Source organism: Phyllobates terribilis, unplaced genomic scaffold, assembly GCF_046119375.1.
Source record: "Phyllobates terribilis strain yellow unplaced genomic scaffold, ASM4611937v1 Scaffold_2__4_contigs__length_985480577, whole genome shotgun sequence".
In the NCBI taxonomy this organism is placed as follows: Eukaryota; Metazoa; Chordata; class Amphibia; order Anura; family Dendrobatidae; genus Phyllobates; species Phyllobates terribilis.
Genome location: NW_027362762.1, coordinates 120224608 through 120244932, shown reverse-complemented (window position 1 = coordinate 120244932; position 20325 = coordinate 120224608). Strand labels below are relative to the sequence as shown.

The window sequence follows — 20325 nt, the reverse complement described above, 5'->3', positions numbered from 1 at the left end:
GCATATTTAAAAAAAATCTCTAGTGGACATGCTTAAAAATTGTTATGGGTTTGCGAAAATCAATGATAATTCATTCAATATTAAATACAGTTTGGAGAAACAGCAATTGCTTTCCTGATTAGATTTACACAATGGGAGAGGGAGAGTGAGATTACTTAATCTACATGAGGGACAAGTGTTAACCTGCTGTTTGTGAATTAGCAAATGTGTAGGATGAGATAGAAATCTTATGTCTTGCAAAAACATGTCCTTCTACTGGGTTGGCCTTATCTATCATGTACATACAGGATGCAAATCATAAAGGACAGTCATTAGATTACTAACAGCTAAAAGTCTAATGAATATATTTGTGCATGTATGTAAGGAGGATAGAGAGAGGATGAATAACGATGTTCCAGCATCCAAACAAAGCCAGGACATAAGGTAATGGTCTTTATCTGGTCATCTCCTCCGTGAACATACAGTATATTCATAGGTGAGCAACGCATGCATGTTTGTTTTAATAGGGACGATATGTTGTCAGATTTCTCTGTCTGAATCAGAGGATCGGCCACATTATAATCCAATCTGTACCTACCCTTCGGCCCCCAAACAAGACATTTTGGAAGAAATAATGGGCGCTGTAAACAACAGATTTTCCAACATAGCTCTTATATCCATTGCCAACTTAAAAGGATTTTCCCACCAATAAAGTTCATTTTAAACAACATTTTAATCAATAGAGCTTGGTATAATAATACATTTCACCATCGGATGTGTTAAAAAAATGTTCCTGTGCTGAGATAATCCTCTAAATGTGCCCCTGCTGTGTACTGTGTAAGGGCTGTGTCTGACTCTATAGGGACATGGTCTGATTATACCACATCTCCTGGGCAGGCGAGGAAGCAAAAGAGTATACAGACAGAACAGCAGGGGATCCCAGTCGATTCTTTCTTTGAGGCAAATCATTGCTTAAAAACAGGCACGGAAATGTTTTCCCTCACAAAAAGAATCAGAGGCGATCATGCTGTCTTGTCTGTATACTCTCTTTTGCTTCACCCCTGCCCAGGAGCTGCGGTATGTTCAGACCATGTTCCTGCACGATCAGACACAGCCATTACACATTACACAGCAGGGGAACATGTATAAGATTATCTCAGCACAGGAACATTTTTTTAACACATCCAATTGTGGGACTTATTATTATTCCAAGATCTATTAAATAAAATGTACTTTGTTCTTGGGACAACCCCTTTAAAAGGGGTTCTCACCAATGTTAATCAGCGATCCACAGGATAGAAGGGTGTCCACCTCTAGGATACTCACTGATCCTGAGAATGGGGGTCCCGTGCTCTGTGTGAATGGAGTGGAAGTTAAGATGCCTGTCTACTACTCCATTCCCTTCTAATGTATACTGTAGGTCTGTATAATTAAAAGTGTCCACCTTTCCCATAGAAAGTGAAGGAAGCAGTGGTCATATGGGGTACTCATGGCTCACATTCTTGGGATGAGTGGGGGTCCCAGTGGTTGAACCCCTACAGATCATACATTTATCAATTCCTTTAGTAATGGGTTTACACAAACTATCCAGAAAAAAAACCCCAGATATTGTTGTGATGGATTTCAATAACTGACCGGTAAAAAAACAGACCAAAGTAGTGATCTGGCAGTGGCAACTCTTAAAAGCTAAAAAGATTCATCTAGCTAAAAATAACATTCCAATACACCTTGTTCTTGTATTTTCACACTTCTGATGGAAAAAAGACGGCACACAACGAGACAGATGGGAAAAGTAACTCTGCCACTAGGGAAGGAAACAAGGGTGCATCCCTGATACTTGCCATGTGCCACCCTGAGCTCCTGTGGCATCCCTAGATGGGCTTTCACTAGTGATGAGCGAGCATACTCACAAGTACTCGGTACTCACCCGAGTATCTCAGTACTCGAGATGCTCGGAGCTCGCCGAGTACTTGCGAGATGCTCGGGTGGATGCTCTGGTCCCCTCCTTTTTAGAGCTCCAATCAATATGCAAGGGTTGCCTGCCACTCACTGTAATGCCGCATCCATGTTGGTTGTGGCATTTCAGTGATGGCCTGCCCGCACAGGGTCATCAGGTCTATATCAGACATAGCGCTGCTGTGCTCATCAGTCTACTCCACAATCAGCCAGTGTAGGGAGAGGTGCTGCTGAGCTAGGGAGAGATTTGGTTGTGTATTAGGTAGTGTAAGGAGAAAACAAGTACATTACAAATATCCATATTAATAAACAGTCCTTATGAGGACTAATCCATCTGCAGAGATATCAGGCAGGCAGTGTATATAGCAGACTGCAGTGCATATAGCACAAGAGGCTCCATTCCAGTTCGGCCTTCTGCTGCTGTTAGATATTTCTAGACAAAGGCCCAGGTCTCAGGGGCCAGGAATATTTTTTCTTGGATTTTAATCCTCATTATTTGCTTATAAAGCAATCCAGAGAACACCATTTTTCTGCGCTATTTGCTTGTTGGCACTGCAGAATACAGCCAGGTCCTTTCCATATTACAGCGCTAAAAATCCAGCTATTTAAAACGGTGGTTTGTCCGTCACACGGATCACATATAATTGTGCTGAAAATACTGCCATTTTTGGCCTCCATTCAAATTTTTTTTCAGTGTGTCAGCAAAGTTTTTGGCATCGGTTTGCTGTTCAAAATAGTTACCTACAGGCCAGGTATTTAAAACTGTGGTTTCTCCATCACACGGATTACATATAACTTCACTCCAAATTCAGCCATTTGTAGTGAGCGTGGAAGATATTGTCCTCCATTTAAAATGGGCAAGGCGCATGGCAAGGGACAGGGAACTGGACGTGATGGTGATGGTGCATGCCAAGGTCGAGACCGTGGGCAAGCTGAAATTGTGTCACAACAAACACCCACATCTTCTCGCCCGACCTTCCTGTCCCAATTCCTAGGGGACCGCAGCACACCACTATTGAACCCAGAGCAGTGTCAAAAGGTTGTTGGTTGGATAGTGGATAATGCTTCCAGTCACTTAGCCACCACCACCACCCTGTCTTCCACACGGTCAAGTCTTAGTAGCCGTGAGTCTGGACCGCATATTCCTCACCTTAATCCTCCTTCCTCCCACCATGCCGAGTGCCCGGAGACAACTGATCCCACACTTGGACGCTTTGAAGAGCTGTTCACTTTTCCATTTATAGATTCGGGCCTCTCGCCCGGTCCACTTGAAGCGGGGCAAGAGGAGATCACATGTAGCGATGCCCAAATATTTTAGCAGCCAAGGTCACACAAAGGCAACGGTGGGAAAGTGTCACAAGAGGTGGACAATGATGAGACACAATTGCCAGAAAGTCAGGAGGAGGACCAGGGTGTGGAAGTGAAAGACGAGGTGGTGGATGATATAGTAACTGACCCAACCTGGCAGGAGGACATGCAGAGCGAGGACAGCAGCACACAGGGGGAGCGAGGCAGAGCACTCCAACAGGCGGGAAGAAGCAGTGTGGTGGCCGCAGACAGAAGGCAGGCAACCGTTCCCTGTAACACCAACACGAAGGAAGTTGCCAGTACATCTGTGAGGTCTTCCCAAGTCTGGTTGTTTTTTAAAGACTCTGCCGATAACAGCAAAAAGGCCATTTGCACCAACTGCCAGGCCAGCATCAGCAGGGGTGGCAAAACTAGCAGCCTGACGACTACCAGCATGATCAGGCACATGGCAGCAAAGCACCCGACTTTGTGGGCCGAAATCCAGGGTCCAGGAACAGTGTCTGCGGGTGGCACCATTACTTCTTCCACTGTTGTGCATGCAAGCCAATCCTCTGTCCATGGTGCATTCTAAGATGCCTCCTGCCCTGCACTTGTCGTTGCACACTCTCAAGTAGCAGCATCAGGAAGCACGTCCACGTCCTTGTCGCAGGGCAGAGCTCAGTTGTCCATACCCCAGTCCTTGATCGCAAGCACAAATATGCAGCCAATGCCCCACAGGCCACACTACTAAATTCCCACATTTCACGACTGCTTGCGCTCGAAATGTTGCCCTTCAGGCTCGTGGAGACGGAAGCATTCCGCAATCTGATGGCAGCGGCCGTCCCTCGGTACTCGGTCCCCAGCCGCCACTATTTCTCCCGGTGTGCCGTCCCAAAACACGTGTCCCAAAACATTAGCCGTGCCCTCAACAAATGCAGTTACCGGGAAAGTCCACCTAACCACGGACACATGGACAAGTGCTTGTGGGCAGGGACGGGACATCTCGCTGACGGCACACTGGGTTAACATAATGGAAGCCGGGACCCAGTCGGACCTTGGGACAGAACACGTCCTCCCGACGCCAAGGATTGCGAGCCCTAGGTCAATCAGGGTTGCCCCCACAGTCTACAGCTCCTGCACCTCATCCTCCTCAGCCTCCTCTTCCTCTTCAGCCTCCATCTCTGAAATGACCACATCATTCACAAGCTGGAAGCACTGCTGCACTGCCTCGGCCAAGCGGCAACAGGCTGTGCTTAAGCTAATATGCTTAAGTGACAAACCGCACAATGCTGAAGAGTTGTGGACAGCTCTGAAAGAGCAGGCAGATCTGTGGCTGACACCGCTGAACCTACAGCCAGGCATGGTCGTGTGTGACAATGGCCGGAACCTGGTGGCGGCTCTGAGATGACGCGAGCTCATACACGTAACATGCCTGGCCCATGTGCTTAATCTCATGGTTCAACGGTTTCTCAAATCCTACCCGGAGCTGCCCGATCTGCTTGTTAAAGTACGCTGCCTGTGTGCCCATTTTAGAAAGTCAGCTACAGCTTCCGCCGCCCTTGCCATGTTTCAGCAGCGTTTGCAGCTTCCGGCTCACAGACTGGTGTGTGATGTCCCCACGCGTTGGAACTCTACATTGCAGATGTTGGGAAGGATTTGTGAGCAGAAGAGAGCAGTTGTTGAGTACCAGCATCAACAAGGCCGTCAGTATTCAGTTCAGACTCCACACATAAGACCTCAGGAGTGGACATGGATGTCAGACATATGTACCATCCTCCAAAACTTTGAGGACTCCACCAAGATGGTGAGCGGCGATGACGCCATAATTAGCGTCACCATCCCGCATATCTGTCTTCTGAAATGCTCTCTGCTCACAATCAAAGAGGATGCATTGCAGGCGGAGCACGATGAGATGGAGCAAGGAACCATACAGGGTGATTACACACAGCCCAGCCTCATCTCATTCCAACGTGGATTGGGTGACAATTAGGAAGAGGAGGAGGAGGAGAAGGAAGAACAGGAGCTAGTGACGGTACTATAGACGGTACTACCTGCACAGCTATCATACCGTCTGTTCAGCGTGGATGGCCAGAGGACAGAGAGGAGGAGGAGAGCATGGTCAGTCATCCTCTTGTTGAGGGAAGTCTTGCCTGTTAGCAGTCTGGCATGCATGGCTGAGTTTTTGTTACGGTGCCTTTCCCATGACCCTTGCATTCTCAAACTTTTGGGTGACAGTCATTACTGGATGGTGCCACTTCTAGACCCATGCTACAAGGAGAACTTTATATCTCTTATTCCTGAGGCGGACAGGTCTACAAAAGTGGGGCTGTACCAGAAGGCCCTTGTTGCGGAACTATTAAAATAATTTCCATCTGAAAAAGCTGGCAGCAGAGGTCACAGTTTGTTGGACAACCAAGGAGTACATGTGAGAGAGACACAACTTCAATCCAGCAGAGGCAGGGGAACACTGTCAAAGTTCTGGGAGAATTTTCTCAGCCCCTCCCATCGCACAAGCCTTGAGGCGTGGGGTACGCTCACAAGGAGTTCAAAGTTTGGGAAGATGCTGAGGGAGTACCTTGCCGACCATACCAATGTCCTCTGTGCCTTACAATTATTCGGTATCCAAGTTGCCTACGTGGAATGAACTGGCTCTCTATGCCTTGGAGGTCCTGGCCTGCCCTGCCGCCAGCGTTTTATCAGTGCGGGTTTTTAGTGCCGCTGGTGGAATTATAACTGATAAGCTCATCCTCCTGTCAACTGAAAATGCTGAAAGGCTGACTCTTATAAAAATGAACAAGGGCTGGATTGGGCCAGACTTCTCAACACCTCCGAATGATAGCAGTGTAACAAACTCAAATCCAGTGTCTTTTTTTGGGAGGTGTATTCCCATGCACCTCTTCACACCCACACATGGATATGCGCTTTATGATTTTGGCTATTATGCTCTTATGCTCCTCCTTCTCCTCATCCTTATCCTCCACCACCATATCACCAGGGTGACCGTGGTCCGTGAAGCAACACCCACATAATTTTTTAAAGGGTGCTTATGATGCCCGTAAAAAATTTTTTTTTATACAGCATGCTCATGTATACCCCCCTGTGGTTAATGTTTGTCAGCCCATACACCTAGTGCATGGACATTACAAGTATAGGAGTCCCTCTCCTTTCTAATGGGAACATTTTTTTATGAGGCCCTCCTCCACGTCTCTTCCAAGGGGCATTGGAGTGCCTCCCAATTTTTGGCAGCCCTTGCATTCACTGCATAGGCAAACACAATGGGAGACCCACTTCCTAATAATGGGAACATTTTTTTCAGGAGGCTCTCCTCTACGTCTCTTTCAAGGGGCATTGGAGTGCCTCCAAATTTTTGGCAACCCTTGCATTCACTGCATAGGCAAACATAATGGGAAACCCACTTCCTAATAATGATAACATTGTTTTCAGGAGGCCCTCTGACCTCCACGTCTTTTCCAAGGGGCATTGGAGTGCCTTCAAATTTTTGGCAACCCTTGCATTCACTGCATGGGCAAGCACAATGGGAGACCTACTTCCTAATAATGGGAACATTGTTTTCAGGAGGCCCTCCTCTACGTTTCTTCCAAGGGGCATTGGAGTGCCTCCAAATTTTTGGCAACCCTTGCATTCACTGACTAGGCAAACATAATGGGAGACCCACTTCTTAATAATGGGAACATTGTTTTCAAGGGCCCTCTGACCTCCACGTCTTTTCCAAGGGGCATTGGAGTGCCTCCAAATTTTCGGCAACCCTTGCATTCACTGCATAGGTAAGCACAATGGGAGACCTACTTCCTAATAATGGGAACATTGTTTTCAGGAGGCCCTCCTCTTAGTCTCTTCAAAGGGGCATTGGATTGGGGTGCGTCCAAATTTTGGGCAGCCCTGCCACTCACTGCATACGCAATAACAGTATAGGAGACCCACTCTTTAGTAGTGGGAACAATAAAACATAGCCGGCTGATGGCTCTCTAAGAATAGTGAGGGCCGACTGCTGGCCTTTTAAGAATAGTAAAGGCAGCCTGATGGCTCTATAAAAATAGGCTTTGTGACTTTCAGAGTCCCTCCTTCATAAATGAAACACGATGTGTCTGATGATATCTCACACACCACATAGCAAGATAAGGTTGTAAAATGTTAAAATGACATTTCTTGGTGAATGCATTTGTCACGGTTGAAAGCAATGCAAAAGTGAAAATTGCATCAGAAACACTACGTGTGAACATAGCCCAAGGTGTGGAGGAGCATTTTTGTTTTTGGTTATTTATTTTGCTTTATATACAAGTCATTACCCTGGAAAGGATGTTCCTTAACATATTTCCCAGGAAAATCCATTTTGGTTTCGTTTTTGTATGTTTTATTGTGAGTCCATAAAAGTGGCGTAATACCTCTAACAACGTTGTTGACAGAAGTGACCTGGGAGTCAAATGCTTCCAGGGGTCTTCCCCATGTCATTTGTTCCCATTGATTTGGGAAATTTTTAGGCCCTCTGCATACCGCCGGGGGGGAGCCGCCTGAAAAATGCTCGAATTTCCCATAGACTTACATTGGGCTCATTGCTCGGGTCGAGCGCCGAGTATTCCAATGTGCTCGACCCAAGCATCGAGCACCCGAGCATTTTAGTGCTCGCCCATCACTAGCTTTCACCCCATGCAGCGATCATGTTCCTATCCTTGTCTTACCCTGAGTCTTACCCTGGCTAGTGAGTAGAATAGTAGAATCGATAGTCCTTCTCTAACATGAAGACACACAGGGGAAACAAACAGGGACAAAATAAACTGTAGTCATACAAAAATACTCACAAACAAGTGGAATATAGGGAAGGAGAATGGGAGGCAAACCAAAAGGGAATAAGGATAAGGAGACAAAAACCCAAACCAACTTCACACAGATATCTGAAACAACTCCAAATGCCTGCTCCAAACTCAACTCACTCCTCCAACTCCTAACCAGGTAGTTGTAAAGCTATCACTGGCAACTCCCAAGAGCAACAGGTGAGCATATATACCAGAGGGGTGTGGCAAACTCAAAACAGCTGAGACAATGTAATAGTGGGGAAGGGCGTAGCCTTCCCTTGGTACTGAGATCGTTAAAAGGAGTGTTCCTGAAGTCATACCTCTCTGAACTGTTGGTAGACCAAGCTAAGGGGTTAGCTTTACTGGTCCAGTCAGTAGGGTAAAGGGGGAACTTAGTGCCCGGATCAAGCCTTGAATGATATAGAGCTTGTTCCTGGCATAATTTGTTGTGGGCTGCAGTACCTGTAAACGGCCACAAGATGCCACTGTTCTGAGTGCAGGTGTCAGGTTGAGTCTGCTAGCAGGGTTGCAGGCAGTGATGAGTTAATGCTGTGTGATGACAGCTCACTGGGGGTGGGCACATTGGCAAAAAGCCTCGGTTTTAGTGTCCAGAGGCCATTAAGAGACAGTACGGGGAATCGTGCGGGCAGCCTGACTATAGTGGCTGCTAGGGTAGACGGGAGCTCTACACCCTCAGACAGTGGGATCACTACTGTGCAAGTCTCCTCACGCAAGAGCAAGAGTCCTGTTAGCTGGTCGGAGAAACTCATCAGAGCTAATGAGGACTCGAGGCACTTCTAGTCTGCAGGAAGCAGAAGAAGATAAATAGGACTCCAGGCTAGGACGTGGTGGAGATATTTGATCCAGGTCAATGTTAATGTTACAGAAGAGTCTCGTGGACTAGAGATAGAGTCACAAGAGATGCTTCACTTAAAGAGGGAACCAGGGCTGAAGATGTTGTCAGTGCCTGTGAGAGAGATGATAGCCTGTCGGAGCTTATCCATTATATCTGCCTGTAAATACTGTATATATCCCTCTTCCCCAAGTAAAGTTCAAGTTCTGGTTCAGAACCTCGTGTCCTCTGAATTTATTGCTGCCCTGGTCCCAGAAGAGAAATGCCTGGAGACAGCCGCGATCGGATGGCTTGAAGTAAGTGAAGAGCACTACATACACAGCCACACTTCAGAGGGAGGACACGTATTGTCTGTAGGGTGCCATAGCGAGTGGGGACTACAGCTCGCCCACGACTACCTCGCTCGGGCACCTTACAACAACTCGATGGAGAGCTCCAGTAGATAAACAAAACTGTTTAACCCTTGCAATAACTGAGAAAGGGAAACTTGCACTGCTAATAGGAAGGTGAAGCAGTTCTAATCAGTGCAATGTCCCCGTGACAGGTATTCTGAGTTTTTAAAGTGGCAAATTATACAGTATCCTTATCTCTAGGTCAGTGTGAAGAAAGGTTACAAAAATCGCCTCTCACTCTGGAGGACCTGTCCTCTCCTACATTACACAGACAACCACTGATTTTTTTTTGTCCTGTAATAGCTCTGCAGGGAAATTCAATGCTAATAAGTTTTCCTACAAATCACAACTGATGTTGGGGGGCCCAACAGTTGGACACTTTGTGGTTTGTTTATTGTCAATCCTGCCAGCAAAAAGGGATTATCCAAAGAGGAAAACTCATTTACCAGTTACAAAAGATTAGGCACACGATTCAGGGATATTATTATTACTGTTCTGACAACGATTCAGGGATATTATTATTACTGTTCTGACAATACTCCAGCCTTTAAATATTTAGCATCCATACCCTAGTTGTTGTAGCTGAGGCTCTTTTCTCATTATTGTTTTTTGTCATGGAATCAAAAATGGGGTTGACTTGTTGACTACAGCATTCTTCTTGTTGTCAGGTATATTACAACCCCTGCGAAAATCTGACAGGCCCAACTGTAAATCAGTGGCATGAATTGAGATCTGTTAATATCAGCTCGAGAACTCATCTATCATACACTATATGGACAAAAGTATTGGGACACCTCCACATTACACCTACAGGGAGCTTTTATTACATACCATTTTATATCCATAGGCATTAATAAGGAATTGGCTATTACTTTGCAGCTAGAACAGCTTCCACTCTTTTGGCAAGACTTTCTACTACATTTTGGAGGTGTCATTGGGAATTTTTGGCCAATCCGTTCATTCAGTAAGCATTTATGAAGTCGGTCACTGGTGCTGGAGGAGAGGGACTGGCTCACAATCTATGTTCTAGTTCGTCCAAAAGCTGTCCAATGGGATTGAGGTCAGAGCTCTGCTCTTCCAAAACAAACTCACCCATTTGAGCCTTATGCCTTTCTAGACCTTGCTCTGTGCAATGTACAGTTATTGGGGGGAAAAAAGGGCCTTTCCCAAACTGATCCCACAACTATCCAAATTAGCTTGGTATACTGAAGCATTTACATTTCTCATCACTAAAGCTAAGGGGACTAGGCAAACCCCTGAAAAACAACCACACATTATTATCTCTGTGCTTTACAGTTGGCACAATGTAGTCAGGCAAGTAATGTTCTTCTGGTATTCGAAAATTTAAACTTCTCAGCAGCCAATACTACTTAAAGGGGATATCCAGGACTTTGTAAAAAAAAATGTGCCTAAACACTCACAGGTAAGTATTGTGCCCAGCGCCGTTCTTTGCTGACACAGAGCGGTCACAGACTGCTCCTGACAGCGATTCAGCTGCCTCTGCTGACGTTATGTGGACAGAGCAGCAGATAATTTTCAGCTCTGCTCTGTTGACTGGGCGTGACTGCCGACGTCATTCTGATTGACATCCGGATCCCCACTACCTAACTGGAGGAGCCAGCTATCAATCAGCATGGCAACAGCAGTCACGCCCCGTTGACATAGCAAGGCGGGAAAGAAGTCGCTGCTCTGACAACTTGATGTCAGCAGAGGCAGCTGAATTACTGGCAGGAGCTGTCTGTGATAGCTCTGTGCTGGGGAAGAACAGCGCCAGGCACCATAGGCAGGTAGGAAACAACTACCTGCCTGTTAGTGCGTAGGCACATTATTTTTTTTTTACAAACTCCCAGATATCCCTTTTAAGCAGGGCCGGCGTCAGCACCCGGCTCACCAGGGCAAGTGCCGTGGCCCTGAGCATGCCCGGGTGCCCACTTGTGAGTCGGGGGAGCCCAGTGCCAGCGCCTGCGAGTGGGCCCCCCACTTGAAATACTTACTTCTCCCCATTCCTCCACAGCTCCGGCGTCTTCTGACACTCTGACTTCTCAGGTCAGAGGGCACGATGACGTCATTACAGCACGCCCGCTAATCTGAGCATCACAGCGCAGAGTGCCGGAAGACAACGACTCTGAGGAGTCCAGAGCAATGCAGCAGCTAGCGAGGAGAGGTGAGTATATATATAAAAAAATAAATAAATAAAATATATATATGGAGCATTATATGGGGCTCATACTGCATGGAGCAATATATGGAGCCCATACTGTATGGAGCAATATATGGGGCCCATACTGTATGGAGCAATATATGGGGCTCATACATCATGGAGCATTATATGGGGCCCATACATCATGGAGCATTATATGGGGCCTTTACTGTATGGAGCATTATATGGGGTCCATACAGTGTGGAGCAATATATAAGGCCCATTCTGTATGGAGCAATATATGGGGCCCATACTGTATGGAGCAATATATGGGGCCCATACTATGTGGAGCAATATATGGGGCCCAATCTGTATGGAGCAATATATGGGGCCCATTATTCTGTATGGAGCATTATATGGGGCCCATTATTCTGTATGGAGCATTATATGGGGTCTATTATTCTGTATGGAGCATTATATGGGGCCCATTATTCTGTTAGGAGCATTATATGGGGCCATTATTCTGTATGGATCATTATATGGGGGCCCATTCTGAATGGAGCATTATATGGGGTCCAGTATTTTGTATGGAGCATTATATGGGGTCCATTATTATGTATGGAACATTATATGGGGTCCATTATTCTTTATGGGACATTTTATGTGGAGCCATTATTCTGTATGGAACATTATATGGGGGCCATTATTCTGTATGGAGCATTATATGGGGCCCATAATACTGTATGGAGGACAATGTGGTGTCCATAATACTGCACAGAGGACTATATGGTGCCCATAATATTGTATGAATTATGTGGTGCATATAATACTGTATAGAGGTCTATGTGGTGCCCATAATATTGTATGGAGGACTATGTAGTGCCCATAATACTGTATAGAGGACTTTGTGGTGCCCATAATACTGTATAGTGGACTATGTGGGGCCCATTACACTGTATGGAGAACTATGTGGGGCCCATTACACTGTATGGAAGCCTATGTGGGGCCTATTATACTGTATGGAGGACTGTGGGGCCAATTATTCTGTATGGAGGACTATGTGGGGCCCATTACAGTGTATGGAGGACTATGTGGGGCGAAGTATTCTGTATGGAGGACTGTGGGGCCAATTATTCTGTATGGAGGCCTGTGTGGGGCCTATTATACTGTATGGAGGACTGTGGGGCCATTATACTGTATGGAGGACTATGTGGGGCCTATTATACTGTATGGAGGCCTATGCGGGGCCTATTATACTGTATGGAAGACTATGTGGGGCCTATTATTCTGTATGGAGGACTATGTGGGGCCTATTATACTGTATGGAGGACTATGTGGGGCCTATTATACTGTATGGAGGACTATGTGGGGCCCATTACACTGTATGGAGGACTATGTGGGGCCAAGTATTCTGTATGGAGGACTGTGGGGCCAATTATTCTGTATGGAGGCCTGTGTGGGGCCTATTATACTGTATGGAGGACTGTGGGGCCATTATACTGTATGGAGGACTATGTGGGGCCTATTATACTGCATGGAGGACTATGTGGGGCCTATTATACTGCATGGAGGACTACGTGGGGCCTATTATACTGCATGGAGGCCTATGTGGGGCCTATTATACTGTATAGAGGACTATACTGTCCGATCTAATATGAAAACTTTTGAATCCTCCCCAGGTCATGCACTGTGTGCTGCGAGGATTTGCTGGTTTCTGAGCTATTGTAGAATTTGCAATAGATATCACTCATGTAGTGTAAGAAGTTATAAGTGAAATCTTTGGCATTGTATTATGCCTAGATTTCTCTGCCGTATCTGTGTATCATGAATCGTGGTATGTGTTAAAGGGGCCCACTGAAACTCTTTCACCCGGGCCCGCGAAAACCTTGAGCCGGCCCTGCCTTTAAGATAATCTTTTTACTATTGCATATAAGAAAGGATAGAATTAGTTATATTTTTTGGCAACTTCCTAGAGGACCCCACTGTTTATTCTGAAAATTTCCATTATGGTCAGATATGCAGTAAAGGGGCGCTGGAAAAAACAGTAAAGGCACTACTGCGCTGATTCCGCACTGCACCAGCTTCATTTAATGGGTATGGTGAAGGTCGGACTCTCCCCGATCATAAAATAATGGCTAGTGATGAGCGAGCACTAAAATGCTTGGGTACTCGTTGCTCGGGTCGAGCAAATTGGTATACTCGGGTGCTCGACCCGAGCAACGAGCCCAATGTAAGTCTATGGGAAACTTGAGCATTTTTCAGGCAGCTCCCCCCGGCGGTCTGCAGAAGGTCTAAAAATTTCCCAAATCGATGGGAACAGTGCTCAAATGACATGGGAACAGTGTAATGCACACGCCCGGACTGACTGGCGTGTGCGTGTTTATGTAGTGATTCCACTGTGCCATGAACCGAAGAGTGCCTGGAGGGGCGTTACTAAGTATCTGCCCGATCCGACCAAGGTCGCACGACGGCATACGACGCCAGTGCACCAGAGAGGAACCGAGCAGAGGAACCAGGGTCTACTCCAGGTCAGACTCCGGATACGGCTGTTGACCCACACCGGGGAATACAGGAACAGGCAGACTAGAGCGCAGGCTGGGTAGGGTCCAGTACAGACTGGGAGACAAATTCGAAACCGCAGACACGGTGGACAGAGCTGAGCAAAGCGAAAACCGCAGACGCGGTGGACAGAGCTGAGCAAAGCGAAAACCGCAGACGCGGTGGACAGAGCTGAGCAAGGCGAAAACCGCAGACGCGGTGGACAGAGCTGAGCAAGGCGAAAACCGCAGACGCGGTGGACAGAGCTGAGCAAAGCGAAAACCGCAGACGCGGTGGACAGAGCTGAGCAAAGCGAAAACCGCAGACGCGGTGGACAGAGCTGAGCAAAGCGAAAACCGCAGACGCGGTGGACAGAGCTGAGCAAAGCGAAAACCGCAGACGCGGTGGACAGAGCTGAGCAAAGCGAAAACCGCAGACGCGGTGGACAGAGCTGAGCAAAGCGAAAACCGCAGACGCGGTGGACAGAGCTGAGCAAAGCGAAAACCGCAGACGCGGTGGACAGAGCTGAGCAAAGCGAAAACCGCAGACGCGGTGGACAGAGCTGAGCAAAGCGAAAACCGCAGACGCGGTGGACAGAGCTGAGCAAAGCGAAACCGCAGACGCGGTGGGGACAGGGCTCTGTTCACACGGAACAGACTAGAAGGGAAAGGCAGAACCAGATACCCACAGGGTACTTGCAGAGAAGTAGCGAGTGGACCACAAACTCACAAACGGAAGTACAGTGACAACGAGCAGGAGTTAGGTACGAGTTCAGACTCTGCAGAAAAAGGGAAAGTACGGACATAGAGAAAAACAAAACAGGCTAGGAGAGTATTCAGACAAGAACAGGCACAGCAGCAAGATACAGGAGCGGGTTCACACAGGCCTGGAAATACAGCCTCCAGGATAGGCAGAAGACAACAGGCTAGAAGATAAAACAGACAGGACACAGTTCAGACACGGGAACTGATACCAAAGGCAGGAAACATAAACGGGACCTGGCATATCAGTGACCAAAGGCCAACTGCCAGAACACAGTGCTCAGGCAGGGATTCATTGGAGCAGCTGGGTTAAATACCAGATGACAGACAGCAATAGGCTGAGGACGCACAAGGGGTGTGCCTGCAGCAGGTACAAAAAGCAGGAAGTGATCGGGCGCCGCCCTTAAGCAGCAGACACAGAGGCAAACAGACAGCATGGAGGGATGCCAGGCTAGCAGACTGGACTGGAGATCAAGTGCGCGCTCTTGCACAGTGGGAGATGGACCACTATGCAAGGACGCCGCCAGGTATGTCACAAACAGCATGGAGAAGACCCCTGGAAGCATCTCTGACTCCCAGATCACTCCTGTCAGCAACGTGGTCAGAGTATTATACCACTTTTATGGACTCACAATAAAACATACAAAAACGAAACCAAGATGGATTTTTCTGGGAAATATGTTTAGGAACATCCTTTCCAGGGTAATGACTTGTATATAAGGCAAAATAAATAACCAAAAACAAAAATATTCCTCCACAACTTGGGCTATGTTCACACGTAGCGTTTTTGATGCATTTTTGCACATTTTGAATTGCTTTCAACCAAGACAAATGCATTCACCAGGAAATGTCATTTTAACATTTTACAACCTTATCTGGTCATGTGGTGCGTGACACATCATCAGATACATGCATACAGTGCTGAAAAGACATAGGAATAGCATGGGGAAGACCTCTGGAAGCATCTCTGACTCCTAGGTCACTGCCTAAAAGTGTGCCCATCATAAGTAATCCTTGGCGCATGCGAAGATGCCTCCCGCAATGCACCTGTCGTTGCAGACTCACCGTCCATGTCCTTGTCCCACTGCAGCGTTCAGTTGTCCCTACTCCATTCCTTGGAATGCAAGCGCAAGTATGCAGGCAGCCACCCACCCACCCACAGGCTGCAATACTATACTGCCAAATCTTTGACAACTGCTTGCACTTGAAATGTGGCCTTTTAGGCTCGTGGAGGTGGAAGCTTTTCACAACCTCATGCCAGCGGCGGCCGAGTGTCCATACTTGGTCACCAGCCGCCACTATATTTTCCGGTATCGCCTCTGCCTTCCACAAGCACGGGTTCCACAACATTACCCGTGCCCTCCCCAGTGCACTTACTGGGAAGGACCGCCTAACCACAAACACGTGTACAGGTGAATGTGGCCAGGGACGGTACGGAGCCAGTCCACAACTTTTTTGGCTGAGAGTTGTATTTAGCTTGGTGAAAGGACTGGCATAGAGGGAAACCGTATCTACCCTGAGTGTCATTTCTCCCAGGAAGTCCTCTAAAGCTGCTTGCACTTGAAATGTGGCCTGAACATTACTGCTGGTACTTTTCTGTGGGAATTTGCTTGCCTCCTACCAGCCTGGAATATTTCCAGCAAACTATGGTACGACGCCATGGTATTAGCACTGCCCCCAGTACCAGTAGCGAAGCCATCCCCAATTTCCTTCTCTGAAATTTTATTTGGTAGACTGATTGGCTGCCCAAATACATTTTCTCACAAAGGAGCTGAAGATAGAGTGGCAGTAGGTGCAAGTTTCTCCAGCCTGTTAGATATTAGAGGGTGACCGGCAGTACATTGGATCAGTGGTTAGTACTGAAGCCTTGCAGCACTGGGATCCTGGGTTCAAATTCCAGCAAGGACAACATCTGCAAGGACTTTGTATGTTCTCCCTGTGTTTGCGTGTGTTTCCTCCTCAGTAAAAAAGCAGCCATAGAATGTCTGGGAACCTTCCCACACACTTTTCTTAGCCAGGATTGCTTCTCAGCAGGGTTGGACGGTCCCAACAGAGAATCCTCTGGTGTGCCTTGGCTTCTACCACAGGAGAGTTCATGATAGCGATAACTTTGCAGCTGCTATGGGGCTCTTGAGCAGGTGAGAAAGGTTAGCCCTCAGTATCAAATCCTCTGGTGGACACAATATTTTTCAATCTGAAACAGCTTCTCAGTGGGAGTTGTTTAGCTCAGTGAAAGGACTGGCATAGAGGGAAACCGTATCTACCCCGGCTGTCATTTCTCCGTCACCAGGTTCCGCCCATTGTCACACACGATCATGCCTGGCTGTATGTTCAGCAGTGAGAGCCACAGATCAGGCTGCTGTGTTACAGCTTTCAACAACTCGGCAGCGCTGGGCGGTTTGTCAATTAAGCATGAAGCATGCTTTCTTCAGCACAGCCTGTTGCCGCTTGGCCAAGGCAGTGCTGCAAGCTTGTGACTGATGTGATCATTTCGGAGATGGAGGAGGAGGTGCATGAGCTGAACAATGTGATTACATTGAGGTTAAATTGGTGACGCTGTTTTTTATACTAAAAAAAGATCCTATTGTTTTGTTTTTTTTACGTTATTTTTTAAGACAAATGCATTCACCGGGAAATGTTATTTTAAAATTTTACAACCTTATCTGGCAATGCGGTGTGTGACACATCAGACACATCCTTTTTATTTATGATGGAGGGACGGCCCTTACTATTCTTAAAAGGCCAGCAGTCGGCCGTAGCTATTGTTAGAGATCCATCAGCCGGCTATGCTTTGTTGTTCCCATTATTAACAAGTGGGTCTCCTATACTGTTATTGCGTATCCAGTGACTGCAAGGGCTGCCAAAAATTTGGACGCAACAAAATATCCTTTTGAAGAGACATAGAGGAGGGTCTCAGTAAGAAAAATGTTCCCATTATAAAGGAGCGGGTCTCCTATAATGGTAATTGCCCATGCTGTGACTGCAAGGGCTGCCAAAATTTGGGAAAACCCCCACTAAGAATTTAAAGACACATAGAGCAGGGCCACAGTAACAAGGTACGACATGAACCCATTAGAAAGGAGAGGGTCTGCTATACAGTTATAGGGTATGCAGTGAGTCCAACGGCTGACCAATTTTAGGAAAAGCCCCACTAAGAATTTAAAGACACACAGAGCAGGGCCACAGTAACAACTACGACATGTTCCCATTAGAAAGGAGAGGGTCTGCTAACAGTTATAGGGTATGCAGTGAGTTCAACGGCTGACCAATTTTAGGAAAAACCCCACTAAGAATTTAAAGACACATAGAGCAGGGCCACAGTAACAAGGTACAACATGTTCCCATTAGAAAGGAGAGGGTCTGCTATACAGTTATAGGGTATGCAGTGAGTCCAACGGCTGACCAATTTTGGAAAAACCCCACTAAGAATTTAAAGACACACAGAGCAGGGCCACAGTAACGACAAATTTCCATTAGAAAGGAGAGAGTTTCCCATAGTGTTGGCCTATGCAGTGAATTCAACGGCTGCCAAAAATTTGGAGGCACTTCAATGCCCCTTGGAAGAGACGTGGAGGAGGGCCTCATAAAATAATGTTCCCATTAGAAATCAGAGGGTCTGCTATACAGTTATAGGGTAAGCAGTGAATCCAACGGCTGACCAATTTTAGGAAAAACCCCACTAAGAATTTGAAGACACACAGAGGAGGGCCACAGTAACAAGTACGAAATGTTCCCGTTAGAAAGGAGAGGGTCTGCTATACAGTTATAGGGTATGCAGTGAGTTCAATGGCTGACCAATTTTAGGAAAAACCCCACTAAGAAGTTAAAGACACATAGAGCAGGGCCACAGTAACAAGGTACGACATGTTCCCATTAGAAAGAAGAGGGTCTGCTATACAGTTATAGGGTATGCAGTGAGTCCAACGGCTGACCAATTTTAGAAAAAACCCCACTAAGAATTTAAAGACACACAGAGCAGGGCCACAGTAACGACAAATTCCCAATAGAAAGGAGAGTTTCCCATAGTGTTGGCCTATGCAGTGAATGCAACGGCTGCCAAAAATTTGGAGGCACTTCAATGCCCCTTGGAAGAGACGTGTTCCCATTAGAAAGGAGCGGGCCTCCTATACTTGTAATGCCCATGCACTAAGTGTATGGGCTGACAAACATTTACCCCTGGGGGGTATACATGAACATACTGTATTAAAAAAAAATTTCACGGGCATCATAAACACCCTTTAAAAAAATTATGTGGGTGTTACATCACGGACCACGGTCACCCTGGTGATATGGTGGTGGAGGATGAGAAGAAAGAGGAGGACAATAGCAAATAGACAAAATCAGGAAGCGTATACCCATGTGTGGGTGTGAAAAGGTGCATGGGAATACACCTCCCGAGAAAAGACACTGGATTTGAGTTTATGTTACGCTGCTATCATTCGGTGGTGTTGAGAAGTCTGGCCCAATCCAGCCCTTGTTCATTTTTATAAGAGTCAGCCTGTCAGCATTTTCAGTTGACAGGCGGATGCGCTTATCAGTTATAATTCCACAAACGGCACTAAAAACCCGCTCTGATAAAACGCTGGCGGCATGGCAGGCCAGGACCTCCAAGGCATAGAGAGCCAGTTCATTCCACGTATATAGCTTGGATACCCAATAATTATAAGGCACAGAGGAATCACGGAGGATGTTGGTACGGTCGGCAAGGTACTCCCTCAGCATCTTCCCAAACTTTGCACTCCTTGTGAGAGTACCCCGCGCCTCAGGGCCTGTGCGATGGGAGGGTCTGAGAAAACTCTCCCAGAACATTGACAGTGTTCCCCTGCCTCTGCTAGATTGAAGTTGTGTCTCTCTTGCCTGTACTCCTTGGTTGTCCAACGAAGTGTGTCCTCTGCCGCCAGCGTTTTCGGATGGGAATTTTTTTAATAGTTCTGCAACAAGGGCCTTCTGGTACAGCCCCATTTTTGTAGACCTGTCCGCCTCAGGAATAAGAGATATAAAGTTCTCCTTGTAGCGTGGGTCTAGAAGTGTCACCAACCAGTAATGACTGTCACCCAAAATTTTGAGAAAGCGAGGGTCATGGGAAAGGCACCATAACAAACTCAGCCATGCGTGCCAGACTACTAACAGGCAAGACTTCCGCGTCCTCACCAAGAGGATGACTGACCATGCTCTCCTCCTCCTCCTCCTCCTCTCTGTCCTCTGGCCATCCACGCTGAACAGACGGTATGACAGCTGTGCAGGTAGTACCGTCTATAGTGCATGAAACAAGCTCCTGTCCTTCCTCCTCCTCCTCTTCCTCATTGTCACCCAATCCACGTTGGGATGAGATGAGGCTTGGCTGTGTGTAATCACCCTGTATATTTCCTTGCTCCATCTCATCGTGCTCCGCCTGCAATGCATCCTCTTTGATTGTGAGCAGAGAGCGTTTCAGAAGACAGTGAAGCGGGATGGTGACGCTAATTATGGCGTCATCGCCAATCACCATCTTGGTGGAGTCCTCAAAGTTTTGGAGGATGGTACATATGTCTGACATCCATGTCCACTCCTGAGGTCTTATGTGTGGAGTCTGAACTGAATACCGATGACCTTGTTGATGCTGGTACTC

At 47.0% G+C, this 20325-nt stretch overlaps 1 protein-coding gene across 1 annotated transcript in view; it reads left to right on the top strand.

The window, feature by feature from the left end:
* Positions 1 to 330: 330 nt before the first annotated feature.
* CCNA1 (cyclin A1) overlaps positions 331 to 20325 on the top strand; it is a 207101-nt gene continuing 187106 nt past the window's right edge. Inside the window, exon 1 of the mRNA XM_073669851.1 lies at positions 331 to 475. The gene's annotated coding sequence lies outside the window, so the exon portion shown is untranslated. The remainder of the gene's footprint in view (positions 476 to 20325) is intronic.